Source organism: Polypterus senegalus, chromosome 8, assembly GCF_016835505.1.
Source record: "Polypterus senegalus isolate Bchr_013 chromosome 8, ASM1683550v1, whole genome shotgun sequence".
Classification (NCBI taxonomy): Eukaryota; Metazoa; Chordata; class Cladistia; order Polypteriformes; family Polypteridae; genus Polypterus; species Polypterus senegalus.
The window spans coordinates 21,020,748-21,035,103 of NC_053161.1; positions in this window are offsets into that span (position 1 = coordinate 21,020,748).

The window sequence follows — 14,356 nt, forward strand, 5'->3', positions numbered from 1 at the left end:
GACTTTTTTTTTTTTTCCCCGTGCTTTTGCCATTGTCTTTCTGAAGCTCTGAAGATAAGGGGATATTTATATAGATTTGCATATTCAAAGAGGCGTAATTCTGGGAGTAGTTGGGGTAGGGCAGTAGGCACGTGCGTTAATTTCCACACTGACCGGGATTTATGTAGCAGAAGATTGCAAAAGTTGGCGAACACACAGATTCCTGCATCTGGATTTTTCTGTGCGTAAGCACATTTCGGCTTTTGTGCTTAGATCAATGTTATAGTGCGAATTCTACGCACTGCGTTATGCATGAGGTCCCTAGTGACCAATCTTGCCCAATGCAAGTGAGTCAGATTCACATTTTTTACTCCTGTGATACAATAAATCAGTTCCTTTCTAAATTCTTATTATAATTTTATCAAATTACTGTGTTTTAACTAATATTAAAAGCTAGATGGGGAACTTATTACTTTCATAGGGTAATATTGATAGTGATTTAACACTAGTATTATGCACTTTGCATTAGTAGTTATTTTTCATTTGTTATTTTTCAATTTCAATTGATGCCATTTTCACATCATTTATTTGAAATGTGCTATGTATAAAATCTATTGAGCCACAACAAGCTCATTTGTGCTCCATTTTTAACTCAATTGTAAAAGTACTGTTAAAAAGCACAATTTTAATATAGTTTACTAACATGTGTAATGCCATCTATTATAGCTATTATTTTTTAATATAACTCATGCTACAAAAATAAACAAAAATGTAATAAATGATTCTTAGATGAAGTAAATTAAAAAAAGTTGGGGAATGCTCCAACTTTCATATGAATGCAAATAAATGTTATGTCAAGTACAGATTACAGAATACACACATCTCAGATTGGATAGGCAATGGTTCCTCATTCCTAGTGTTAGAAAGTAAACCCATTAAAACCCTGAAAAAACACATGATTTCTGTTTGTTCTATCTTGAGATCTTATTCCTTTGGACATCCCAAAGTTTGTAAATTAAAATAAGTATTAGGGCACAGTATGATACATGAAACTTTAACTCAAGTTCACCAATTCAATCTAGTCAATGCATTAATATGGGAGCCACACACAAATGCAAAATTCTAGGCATCAGAAAAATTGCTTTTTCAGTGTCAGTGATACAGCTAAAGATTCAGAAGAGTAAGAATAGTCTTGATTCTGTTATTAGAGATATTGTAAAGAAAACAGATTTTGTTTTCATAGGTTCTGGAAATTCTTACAAAAAAAGCTCATTTGTGTGCTTAGTAGATTGCATTTTCAAGAAAAATATACAAATAGTAGATCCATAGAGAAATGCACAAATTGCTGATGGCTATAATTGAAAGTAAGCATACAAATAAAGTGAACGCCAACTAATTTGAAATTTTACTCTAATGCAAGCTGCGAAAATTCTTCTCTTTAAGCAACTACTCCTAAATTAAAGAATTATTACTCTCCAAATAAATGAGCTAGAAGCAACACTAGCTTAGGGCTGTTTTACTACTAAAATTAAAGAATCATTGAAAGGATGGCGAGAAGTATAACATTAGTAGTTTGTTATATATTGTTCACAAAACATGCTTGATTTACTGTAGATTAGTTAGTAAGAAATGCAACAATACATGCTAACAGACTTTAGTATTACAGATAAAAGAATGAATAGAATAGGACATGTACATAGCAAAGATGTTATTGTTGTTTTAGGTGCTTTCAAGTTTGAAAACAATGGCAGAGGAAACCATTTTGTATGGAAATAAATTGCAAACTGCTTTGTATGGTTGTTTCATTACTAGCATAGCCATGGGAAGATGTTTTACAGAAAGGACATTTTGGATAAAAGTTGTTTATGATTATTTAATCCTCTTTTGGTGGCAGTCAAAAATTTTAATGTGGGAATACTCTTGCATCAGTTATTCTAGCATAAGTTAATCATATGTAAAGAATACTATGTAAGATAGTGTGATGCTTAATCCTGGACAATAAGGCAGAACCTTAATTTCCTTTAATATTCATGTGAATTTGTAGCTTCCTTTCTTAGTTATACTTTTCAACTGTTTTATCTTCCTTCCTTGTTGTCTTTTATCTCTGCTGTTGACTTTACGCATCCCAGATCTGCTGCTCTTTCATTACGTTTGCAAAAAGTGATTTTTTTTTCACCAACTTGATCCAGTAACATCAGCTCATTTTGTAACTGCAATTATTCATTACATTTCTTGTTGAATGCTAAAATGGACACCCTGTAAGGTTTAATTCGCTTTGTGACTTAAGAATGCTTGTTCAGATCATAGCTGAAGAGTCACCTTCTCTCTTGTAAAATTTAAAACTGACATTCCTGCACTTCATTTGTTGTATTTAATTTTGACCTTTTAATCTTGCCCTTTTGAAATGTTATCCAACAGACCTTACTGTGCAGTACATGTCTACTCATATGTGCATTTAATACAAGTTTAGCTTGTATTGTAATCCTGTTTACAGTTTTGTAAAGTCCTTGCAAAGGCGCTCAATGTGAAAAGGGCTTTATAAAAAAAGATTAAATTTGCCAAAATAAAAATAATTTGACTAATTCTGGAGCTTTAGAACATGACACTAATGTAACTTGAATTGTGTGTTAATTACTCTAGTTTTAAATTACATTATTTGCACATAAGATAAAAAAGACATTACTCTTTAAAATTAATGTGATCAGTTAAATCTCTCTAATTACAGACTGCATCAAATAGTTTTGAATTGCTTAGGAAAAAGCCGGCAATTAAATTGGTGCTGGCTTGTTACCAAGATGAGCTGACCTTTCTGTGCTGATTTTTTTTTAACTATGGGTGTCTATTCAATTTGTGGACTTGGCATCATTGTCTCTTCATGTCAGAAAGTAAGCAGAAAATGATGGAGTCTGACTATAAAAAGAGGGGATTTTTAAAGGGTGTCCAACTCTACAAAGACTCTTTACCAAATTAATTATTTAATTAAACTATACCATTTCTTCAATAAACAAAATAACTGTATCTTTTAGAATATCCTAAATAGAAAGGTGTTTCTTAAACAAAAATTTTGTTCATTGCTATTTACTTCAAACTGGCAAATATTTTAAACATGAAAGTAAAATTTACATGTAAAGGGGTAATGGAGCTGTAAATTGACAGTTATATAAACTGAGCATTATTGGTCCACTGGACAGTGTTACCACGACAGGTGTCATACACATGCGCTTAGGAGGCAATCAACAGGTCCAGAGGTGAGTGAATGGTTACAAGATGGGGGATTGTATGATTGTGCTAATGCCTCTCTTTCTGACCCTGCAGAACTAAAGAAGAAAAATAAGTTTTACATACCTGCAACAACTCAAACTTCAGAAAACGCTTTATCACACACTTCCGGCCCTGTCACGATGACGTCACTTTCTGGCTCCCGTTGATGACGACACTTCCTGGCTCCCGTTGGAGACGTCACTTCCGGTCCCGGCATGATGACGTCACCTCTGGCTCCTGTCGATGGCGTCACTTCCGGTCTTCACCATGATGACATCACTTCCTGTTTTTACCATTTCCTGTAGCCATTTTGTCATTGTATAAAAAACCGACAGAACCACCATCTTATGTCGAATGTCTGATAAAAATTTAGTTATCATCTTGACCAAATCAAGTGCAACAGTATACGGGGCAAATCCCCAAACCTTTATAATTGTTTCTTGTGACTTATTCTCATCACATATGAGAATAAGTCACATTGAATAGTAGTTTTCTATCTATGGAAAATTAATCATTAATATTATATTTCTCAAAGAGGCAAAACATTCAAGCAATTAAAAGGTGACAGCATGTTTTTAAATATTTACCCCTTAGGATTAAGAAAAATAAACTAAAAAAGTAATGTGATCTAGTAACAAGATTGTCACCTGGAGATGGACATTGCTGACACCTAGACGGAACCAGGGCATAGTCTTTTACTATATATATATATATATATATATATATATATATATATATATATATATATATATAGTGAACTTGAACCCAGACACAGGCAGACAGACATCGTTGATTCCACCACACACTTGTTTATTTATAATATTTACAATTAGAACGTGCACAAACCCCAGTGCCTCTTGCACCGATTCCCCCAACTGTCCAGGCCTCACAAGCCCAATGCCTTTCTCCTGGCCGCCTCCCATCCTCTCTCTCAGCTCCGTCCTCTTCCACCCGACTCTCGCCTCTGACCTTAAATGGGAACCCGGATGGGCTCCAGCTGCTTCCCGGCAATCAGTCCTAGCCACACCCCAGTGTGGCGGAAGTGCTGGCTGCGCACCCGGAAGCCGTCCGGGTGTCCCTGTCTTCTTCCCCCCAGCACTTCCTGGTGTGGCGGAAGTGCTGGGCTCCAGGGTTCCTCAGGCACCTGGGCGCCGCCTGGCGGTGGCCACGGGCCCCTACAGGGTTGGGCTTCCAAGCCGCCTACCCGTGGCCCCCAATACAATCAGGGCGATCGCCCCCTCGGTCTGGAGGAGGCACAAGCCCTCCTCTGGTCCTCCTTGGCGTCCCGGCCAGGCTCCAGCCCCGGCCGGGGACCACAATATATATATAGTGTAATGATCTGAGAAAAAAATTGCCATTGAGCCAGTGTGTTCTAAAAAATGTTTTAAAAAAGGGGGCTGCACAGAGTACAGTAGAGAGGGGTGGGCAAAGGAGACACAACTGCCACTCTTAATAAGCAGCCTCTGGTCTGCTGGGGAGAAGGGACTTTGGAAAGAAGGTTCAGGTAAAAAAAAAGAGTGTGTTTAACTCATGGTGCAGGATGGTTTTTGTTCAGTGCTTGTTTTGTTTGTCCTGAATACGTTGTTTTTCGGCCTGTGAAGTCAGAAGAAAAGATATAAAACCATTGTTTATTTTTTTGGACAATTACCACCACTTGCTTGCGAGATATATATATATATATATAGTTACAAAAAGAGACATGAGACATGGCAAAAGTTTGGGGCAGCCACCCGTGTAATCTGTATCCTGGCTGCAAAAAGTAAACGTTTGAATGCAAGTAAAGTTTACAAGACAGAGTCCAAAACAGAACTGCCTTCCAGAGGAAGGGAGTGAGGGTTTATAGGAAGTCTGGGGAAAGTGATGTCGTCCTCGGTGGACGGGACCCAAAGTGATATCGTCCTCTGGGCCGGGATGGGAAGTGGCGTGTTCCAAGTCGAGGCAGTGGTTCCCAGTGGGATTTCCCGGGAAAGGTCTGCAGGGAACTTAGAAAGAGCATTAATGCACCCCGCCACCACCTGGGTAGATGTGTTACCATTATTCTCCAAGCCCTTAAGCTGCCTCCTATTCACACGTGTGTGACAATATATATATATATATATATATATATATATATATATTAGTCTTTAAGTTTTGTAAATGTATATATATATTTGTGTGTGTGTCTATATATATATGTACAATGACAGCAGATATTTGAAGGGTGTATGCACAATAACTGAAGATTAAATGGACAGCAATCTTCATTCTGATTAATACTGTCAAAGCAAACAAAATCTTCATTATCTGCTGTGGTGATTAAAGCCACCTCATTCAACACTTGTAAGTAACAGCCTTAAAATAACTCTTTACTTCGATGGGAGTTTTGCTTAGGTTAACTGTTGAAAGTAGTCGTGTCATGTTGGACTCCTCTAGTTTTGTAGCAGTTACTTTTAAAAATTATTGAGGAGATAAAATTTGATGGTACTCTATAGTTTTGTAAATACAGAAACAAGACATTGTTTACAAGATAAGCAAACAAATAGAAAAAAAACAATGCTTGAAAAGCTCTGGCAAAATTGTAGTAAACTAAGGGAAATAATACTGTAGAGTAAGGACCTGCATCTGACCCCAGTGAAAGTATGGCTCAATATTTTTCCACTAAGAAGACTTGATGTAAGGCCACCAAATAGTAACAAACCAAATCAATGACATAAAACGTTATCTTATCTTTTACATACAGTAAAATGTTGAATTCTCCTGTCAAATGCTAGAGCTGTACTTTTTAAACTGAGTATGTCCTTATTTCTAAATAATAATCATATTTTCATCTGTACTTTCACAGATGGGCAATATAACCCACAAATATTGAATTTCCATCCAAGTACGCACCCCCACTTTTGGCAGCATGTTAGTTTAATCTTGATTTTTATTGTGGCCAAACTGTAATGCCGCCAGGCCAAAGAAATAATCTAACCAGCAGGATCACTCCCATTGCCTACAGCTACAAACAACGTAAGGGTTATCACTATGGAAATCATTTCTGCCAATAATTAACACAGACTTAGATGTGGGAATGAAAAACATTTTAAAAATAAAATAAATGCAATCAGCTGAATTATAGACTTAGAGGTCAAGTTTTATTAAGCTGACTTTTAACAACACATTTTCAAACTGCCACTGCCAAAAATGGCATTGTCCTCGTTAAAGAACTTCATTCCTTATTCTCAGTAAAAAGATCATTATTTCACGGTTACACTGTATCCACTCAAGTCTTTCAAAGTGGTTTATCACTGTCTAGTGATAACATCAATCCCTGAAGTCTTTCAAAGAGTATCTGTGGGGACTGTTTTTTCTCTCTCATTTCTGAACTTGTTAAAGACTCCAGAGAATATCTTGCAGTTTCTTTTAGGTAAAGGTTACTTCGGATCTATTTTAATTAACTTTTATAGATTCTGTCTTTCAGTAGTTTTAGTTTTGTTGATGCTCTTGCAGTAATAGGCTCTGTTGTTATATTTGACTTTTGAATTGTTAAGCATTTCTTGTTTATGTGTGAGTGTTTTCTTTTTCGCCCAGAGTATATATCCATGTTCTTTGTAATTTGCAGTTTCCTGTTTTTATGAGTTACAAACTAATTTCCATTGTTTTTTGTAGAGCGGTCTGGACAACATAACAGTCTCAAATCTGCTTAATCTAACTTGAAAGGGACTGGAACCTATTTTGGCAACAACATACCCTTGGCAGGAACCAGAAGTGGACAAAATGCCATTACATCAGAAGAACCAGTGCATAATCAATCCAACTTAAATTCTGTCACTGTTTATGACTTGAAAGTAGTTGAAGATATCTCAGCTTAGCATGAGGTCATCATATTTCTGAACAGGCTTTATTACAAATTAAATATAATAAGGTGCAAAGCAACTTTAATGCAAATACTGACTGGGGCAATTTGCTGTCTCTTCTCCTCCCCATTAATTGATGAAACCAATAATTGGCATTTTGTCTTTGGAAGGGTTATTCTAATTTTAATTCAAGCATTATGTGCATCTGGGACCAACTGTGAAAGTGAAGCTAGAGCATCAAGTAACAAACAATGTAGTGCCGCGCAGTAAGGTTTCACCACTACAATTACAAATCATGTATGTTCAATAAAGATTTTGGCTTTTTAAACTAAAACAAAAATCCCTAAATTCTTAGTAATGTATTTCATCAGATAACAATATTGTTCATTCTCAAACCCCTGTAATCCAAATTAGCATTGCAGGGACCGTGGCAGGCAGGCAGGTACAAGGCAAGAACCACACTGGTCAAGACACTAATCCAATCATTTTACTGTCACATTCACATGAGACTATTGTTAGAATCATTCATATAAATACTGAATGCAGTTTATTTACTGTATGGGCTGTAGCAGTCAAACTGGAATACAGAGGGAAAATCTCATAGAGACATAGGGAGAAAGAGGAATACTAGAAGACGGAGTGCCAAATTCTGATTCACTGGATCCATGACACAACAGTACTACACTGTGCGCTACAGTTCCACTTTCCTCCAACATACAATTAATGAATAATTAAGTTTATCTTTAGTGGAATTTCTACTTACTGTTAAAGGTGTTACTTTTATTTGTAAATGCTGAATTCTGTAACTTTGTAAATGATAATATTTAATATATAACACCAATTTCTGCATGACTTATGTAACAGATAAAGCTGAAAAAAAGTTTAAGGAAATAAATAAATGATGTGGCAGACAATATCGTTGTACACACCATTTTAGATTTCCATCTGACTATTGTACATATTTTGTTAGTGCTTCCAGCATTTGCATTTATCGTTGGTTCATTTAAATTCCACTCTTTTTTTTAATGATATTTCAGATATCTTGGTCAACATCTGGGATTTTCTCAAACATGGCAGTTTAGTGCTTATTTCTGGCCATACCCAGGCCTGTAATGTTGGAACTCAGAAATGCTGGATATTACATTATTCTGTGAAAAATATTGATAGTGCTTTATTCCTTTTAGTATTCAGTGACAAGAGGAAGCTACTGTATGTCATAATATAATTAACCACGTATCTCAGTCTTTCACAAGAAACGTGGCTTTGTTTTTTTAGTAGTGTAATTTCAGTAACTTCATATAGCCCTTGTTTAAAGAATAATAAAGCTGATATATGGTGTCACCAGTTTACCAAAAAGCTACTAAATAACCCAAAGCTTATTCATCCACTCTTTCAATTCTGGCTGTAATATATTAGTAATTACAGGGCACTGCCTGAGAATCAATGTGCTACACATTTTGACACTTCTTCTCCTACTCTACTCTTTGTCGTCTCCAATATGCATACTGCTGAGCTTCTTTCAGGATATGAGCTCCTAGTCATATTTACTGTAACTCTGTTTTAAATATACTACAGTATATAGTGGTTCCTGTTTTATTTTTGTGGCTTGCTGTGTTTACCAAGGTCACATAGGAAGTTTCAGATTATCACTATTACATTCAGTGTAAAAATTCATATAGATTAATTCATGGACCCTACAGGTGTATTTTGTGGATAAAGACAAACGACATACAGTACGTTATGACTTTTTGTTATAGACTTGCTCCCTTAGATAAGTATACTAACATCTCAGATATTTTATGCCCACTTCCCAAAGGTTTCTGATTAATCATTATTATCCAGATGGAGAATTGTTAGTCAAACAATATAATTAATAGTGCTATTGTTATTAGTTCAGGTTCTCCCTCTGTTGGCTTGACAATTTTTTCCTGTCATTGCTTAGGTTTTACATGGCTACTCTGCTTTTTTCCCACATCTGTGCAGTCATCAGGTGTCTCAAACTTTTCCTGGCATAAGTGAATGTGAATGATTATGCCTAGTGATAGACTGGCATCTCTTGTAAGTTTGGCTCCTGCATTCAACACGATGTTGCCAGGATGTGGTTTTTGAAAAAAGATGTGAGGACTAGTGCTCATATGTAAGTGCAGAAGCATCACGTAATTGAACTTGTCGACACACTTATTTCAAGGTGTTAATTGCTTGCACTTTTATATAATGTATTTTTCATTCCAACAGATGGCATATACAACTGACATTATAACCTAATAAATAACATTTTTAGAGCTGCTGATTAATTGCCATTAACGTGAGCAATTAACGTGTACATTTTTGCAACTAAATTTTTAATGCGACCTCTAAATGCACTACTTTCATCCAGTTTGACTGCACTTCACATGCTGTTAATGAACCAAATGGATCCAAGTCTATTAGTAGTTGTAGCGAGTTACCTATGCACAAAAACTCAAGCATGATTTTATGGTTCTGTTTTTTAATATTTGTTTCTTTCTTTGTTAGTGCTTTTAGTATGTAGTCTTGCAATAAGGTACTTCAAACCATTCATATTGGTTTTCCAAAATATTACAGAAACCCCCTGGTGGTGTGGGGGGTGTTTCTGTTGCACAAAACTGCTCAGCAAACTAATTGAAATAATTTAATATGCATAGGCAAGTTATTATTAAAACTGTTTTGTATTAGAAACGAATCACTGAGTTACGTATTTCTGCTTAACATAAAAGTGTTAATATGCTTGAAAGAACTACAATAAATCGTGATTTAATATACAATTCATTTTGATTAAAAATTTTAATCACACAATTATGATTGCATTTTATAATCGAACAGCAGCCCTAGAAATTCTAAGAAAAGGCAGAGGAAGTGCTAATCTTTCTGCCCCTCACACAGACTGAAATAAATGATGGTATGTTCAAGGGGATATCAAACTAGGATCCTGGGGGGGGACTTTGTACCCTCTTTATAACTGTAAATGAAGTTTGTCATTTATTTACATGATTTATTCCTGCTCTCAATTTGCTATGTTAATTAGAGCTGATTACCAGAATGTTTAATGGACTTGACAGGGCTTAATTCTCACTCTATAATTCTTTTTTTATTTCCTTTTTTTTCATTTAAATTTTGCCTTATTAAGTTATTTTACGAGTATGTCTAAGACATTGATTACACTGCATTTGTTTCTGGATTTTAAACAACACTGCTAATGTTGTGATGTGCCATCTACATTCATTACAAAATGCATTCCAGGGGATGGATGGCACATTGCAGACCTTAATGATCAATATGCCCAAAAGAGTGTAACTACCTGACAGAAATTCACTTTTATATACAGTAGATATTTGTGCAAATATGCCCTGTGATGAACTGGCAACACCTTTCACACCAATGGTTTCAGGACTATATAATTATTCTTACACTGCAGTTCTCTACTGCCACCTAATGACTTTAGGGAAAAGGACTTGAACCCAGACGGTCCTTTTATGACACTCCAGTTGGCCTTGACTTGATTCCCGTCAGAATATTTTTTGAAGCCCCTTCTCTAAGTAAAGTGCTTACACTTTTATTTTCACACGCTCACTATAAGGGGGGACTTTTTTAGTGGAGGTTCTTCTTATGCATGTCTGTTCTGGCTTCCCTCAACATCATGTAATCTTTGTTTTCATTGCCAGTCACACAGTCTGTTACTACATTTATTAAAACCACATACCCTAAATGTTAAATTACTAAATGTCTATCTACAGGCTAACCTAGCAGCAGTAGGCATAAGGCTGGAACCAACTAAATGTCTCTAAGTTGAGTTTGTTTTTATTTTATTTACAGTCTTCAAAATTCTATTTTATACACATTGCTTTTAGTAATCCTATGTTTTTGTTATTTTTTTTTTATAATTTCATGACAAATACATTAATTAAACCACATACATTAAATTTAATTTAAAAATGTTAAACCTGTCCTTTAAATTCTGCTGTTCATTAATACATGACGATAACATATGTAAATTGTATTACAATTTCAAATATGTCTAAATCATTTAAGGTGAATTGTTGTTAAAGGATTAAAAATTTCTTTATTTAAAATTACATGTAAACCAACAGAAAATCATGTTTTAGATTAATTAAGCTAAAGCTATTGCCATCTACTTGATTTCTGTCTTGTACTTACTTAACTTACCTGTAAATGAGTTATGAATACTCCTTGAGTTGGGATGATAACCTTTTAAACCATATTCAATATTTTATTAGTCAGATTAATCATTAATATTTTTATCATAAAAACAAATGCTCAGAAGAATCAAATAAAAAGATCACACATTTACTGGATGCAGTTTTAAAGACTTTTAAGTGATTATGCATGTTACAATCAGTTAAATAAATTTAGCAGCCAAAATGCTTGGAAAGAGATGGATAGCTCGGAGCGTTAGGCTGATGCCCAAAATTGCAGCTACAAAGGTAAAACTGGGAAACAGAGGTGAAGTACAAAGAGCAATAATGGTTTCTGGGCATGATTATAGATAGCATGTATTTAAAGTCAGCATGATATTAAATGAGACCTCAGATGGCTGAACTTCTATTTGACAAACATCATTATAGTACAGCATGCCAGTATTCTGTACAGTCCCAGAAAGGTCATAGTTTAAACAAAATTGTCTGACAACTATGTATGCAAGTGGTGTTTGGGATGTGCATTACCTGACTACTGCTTTGACCTCTGAGACCTCTACTTGCATATGGAAAAGAAGCTGTGTGTTTGTAGTCACTCCTAATGCCTCTTTGAGGTTGCTTAGCTGCAAGTCTTTTTAAAAGATGAGATAATTACCTCAGACAGAAAAAAATTATCCATAGCCCAAAAATAATAGTATGCAAGCCTAAATCCTAACCTAACAAGCAGATATTAGCATAATGAATTGCATTTGAATAGCAAACAAGTTAATTGCCTTGGAGCAAAATCATTAACTCATTTTAGACTGTTTGGGCTTTTGTAATACATTCAAGCTTAGAAAGAAATATTAACTAGCAAACGTCTTTCATCCCCCCACATTCAGAATGCTTCCCTTATTAAGCTTTTATTTAGAGTTGCTTATTTGAGTGCAGGAATAATTAACTAAAATATTTTAAACATGGAAAACCAGTACTATAGGAGGAAGTGTGGCTTTACAGCATTTGGGTTCATTTTTTGATTGTCAATTTTCCAGGCTTCGTGTGTTCTCCACTTGTCCAAATATTTTTTAGCTCCTTTATAAATGCTATTATGTAGTGACTCCAGACTGGCATGGGTAAGCATGTGCCATGTCATGGTTCACTTCATCTTCCAGAGCTGATTACTGTACCTAGCACACACTCATGTAAGGATATCTTCTATGGACAAAATGGACATATACATGTTTATTAATGTATTATTTTTAGCCCTTATACTATATACATTATTTGACATTCAGTTATCCACTACATGTATTATGTGAAGACTGAAGAAAATACACTGTAGGATAAACGCTACTTAATTTTGCAGGTTAGTATGATCACAGGTATACAATTAATAAATTATTTTGATTATTTCATGTGACTTTTATATATTTGTGAGTGCTGAATTTGAAAATGAAAACATTTTTTTTCTAACATATAAAGTATTTTCACCAAATACATTTTTACCTGTCAGGCGTAGTTTTTTTTGCTTGTTTCTTAATGTTTGTACAAAATATATCCTTAAGTTTTCAATTGTGTCCCTGTGTTCTTGATGAACAGTCTCGATCCACTTTACTAATTCCCCTTATAAATTTAAACATTTCAATCATGTCTCTTCCTAATTTTTTTTTGCTAAAATGGAAAAGGCTCAGTTCTTTTAAACTTTCTTCATAATTCATTCTCTTTATCCTAGTCCCACTTCCCTGGACTTTTTCTGGTGCTGCTATATCCTTTTTGTAGCCTGGAGACCAAAACTGCACACAATACTCTATATGAGGCCTCAAGAGTGTGTAAAAAACATGAGCATAACCTCATTGGACTTGTACACTACACATCATGCTCTATAACCTAATATTCTGTTAGCCTTCTTAATGGCTTCTGAACACTGTGTGGAAGTTGATACTGTCAAGTTCACTGTGACTACTAAATCTTTTTCACAAGGTGCACTTTTGATTTTAAAACCTCCCATTGTGTATGCAAGCCTAACACTTTTACTTCCTACGCATAATACTTTACATTTACTGACATTAAATCTCATCTGCCACAATGTAATTTCAATCTGTCACTCTGTAATAATTCTTAGCATTCCAGATTATCTGCCAATCCATCCATCTTAGTTTACATCTGCAAACTTAACCAGCTTGTTATTGTTATTTATATTCCTATCCAAATAATTTATATATGTATTAAAAATTGCAGCGGCCCTACAGTAGCACTGATCCCTGTGGAACACCACTCTTAACATCAGCCCATTCTGATTAGGTTCCTTACACCATCACCCTCTGCTTCCTGTGTCTGAGCCAATTGTGCACCCATCTAAAAACATCACCATGAACTTCCACTTGATGCCCAACCTCTCATGTGGTACCTAAGCAAATGCTTTCTGAAAGTCTAGACAAATAATATCATATGCTCCACTTTGATCATATACTTTTGTTGCTTTCTCATGGAATTCCAGCTTGGTAGTAAAACATGACCTCCCTCTTCTGAACCAATACTAGCTACTCAGTAAAATTCCTGTTCTTGCTCTGTGTTGGTCAATCTAATCCTTAATAATTACTTCTACTATTTTCACTGTGAAGCATATTAAGACTACTCTCCTACAGTTGCTTGGTTCTGCCCGATCACCTTCTTGTATTGAATTTAATTGAATTCCTTTATTGTCAATGTGCAACTCCCCCACAAATAAACAATCTTCCCATAAAATGCCAATAATAGCACAATAAAAAAATTAAAAATATACATTATGTAAACATAAGTACAATGCACATATACATATAGTGCTCTACCAGGAACACTTAATTAACTGATGGAGTGCGTTTATAGCCATTGGGATAAAACTTTCTTTCAGCCTCGACGTCCACACATGAGGCATCATAGCATTTGCTGGATGGGCGAAGTTCAAATAGACTATTACAGGGGTGGGCAAACTCAGCCCTGGAGGGCCGCAGTGGCTGCAGGTTTTTGTTCCAACCCAGTTGCTTAATTAGAAAATAATCCTTGCCAATAATTTAATGTCATGACTTGTTAATGCTTTAAATCTGCCATGTCAGGTCATTCTCATATCATAGATTTTTTTTCCTTTCTAAGGATATCGTCCAAATTATT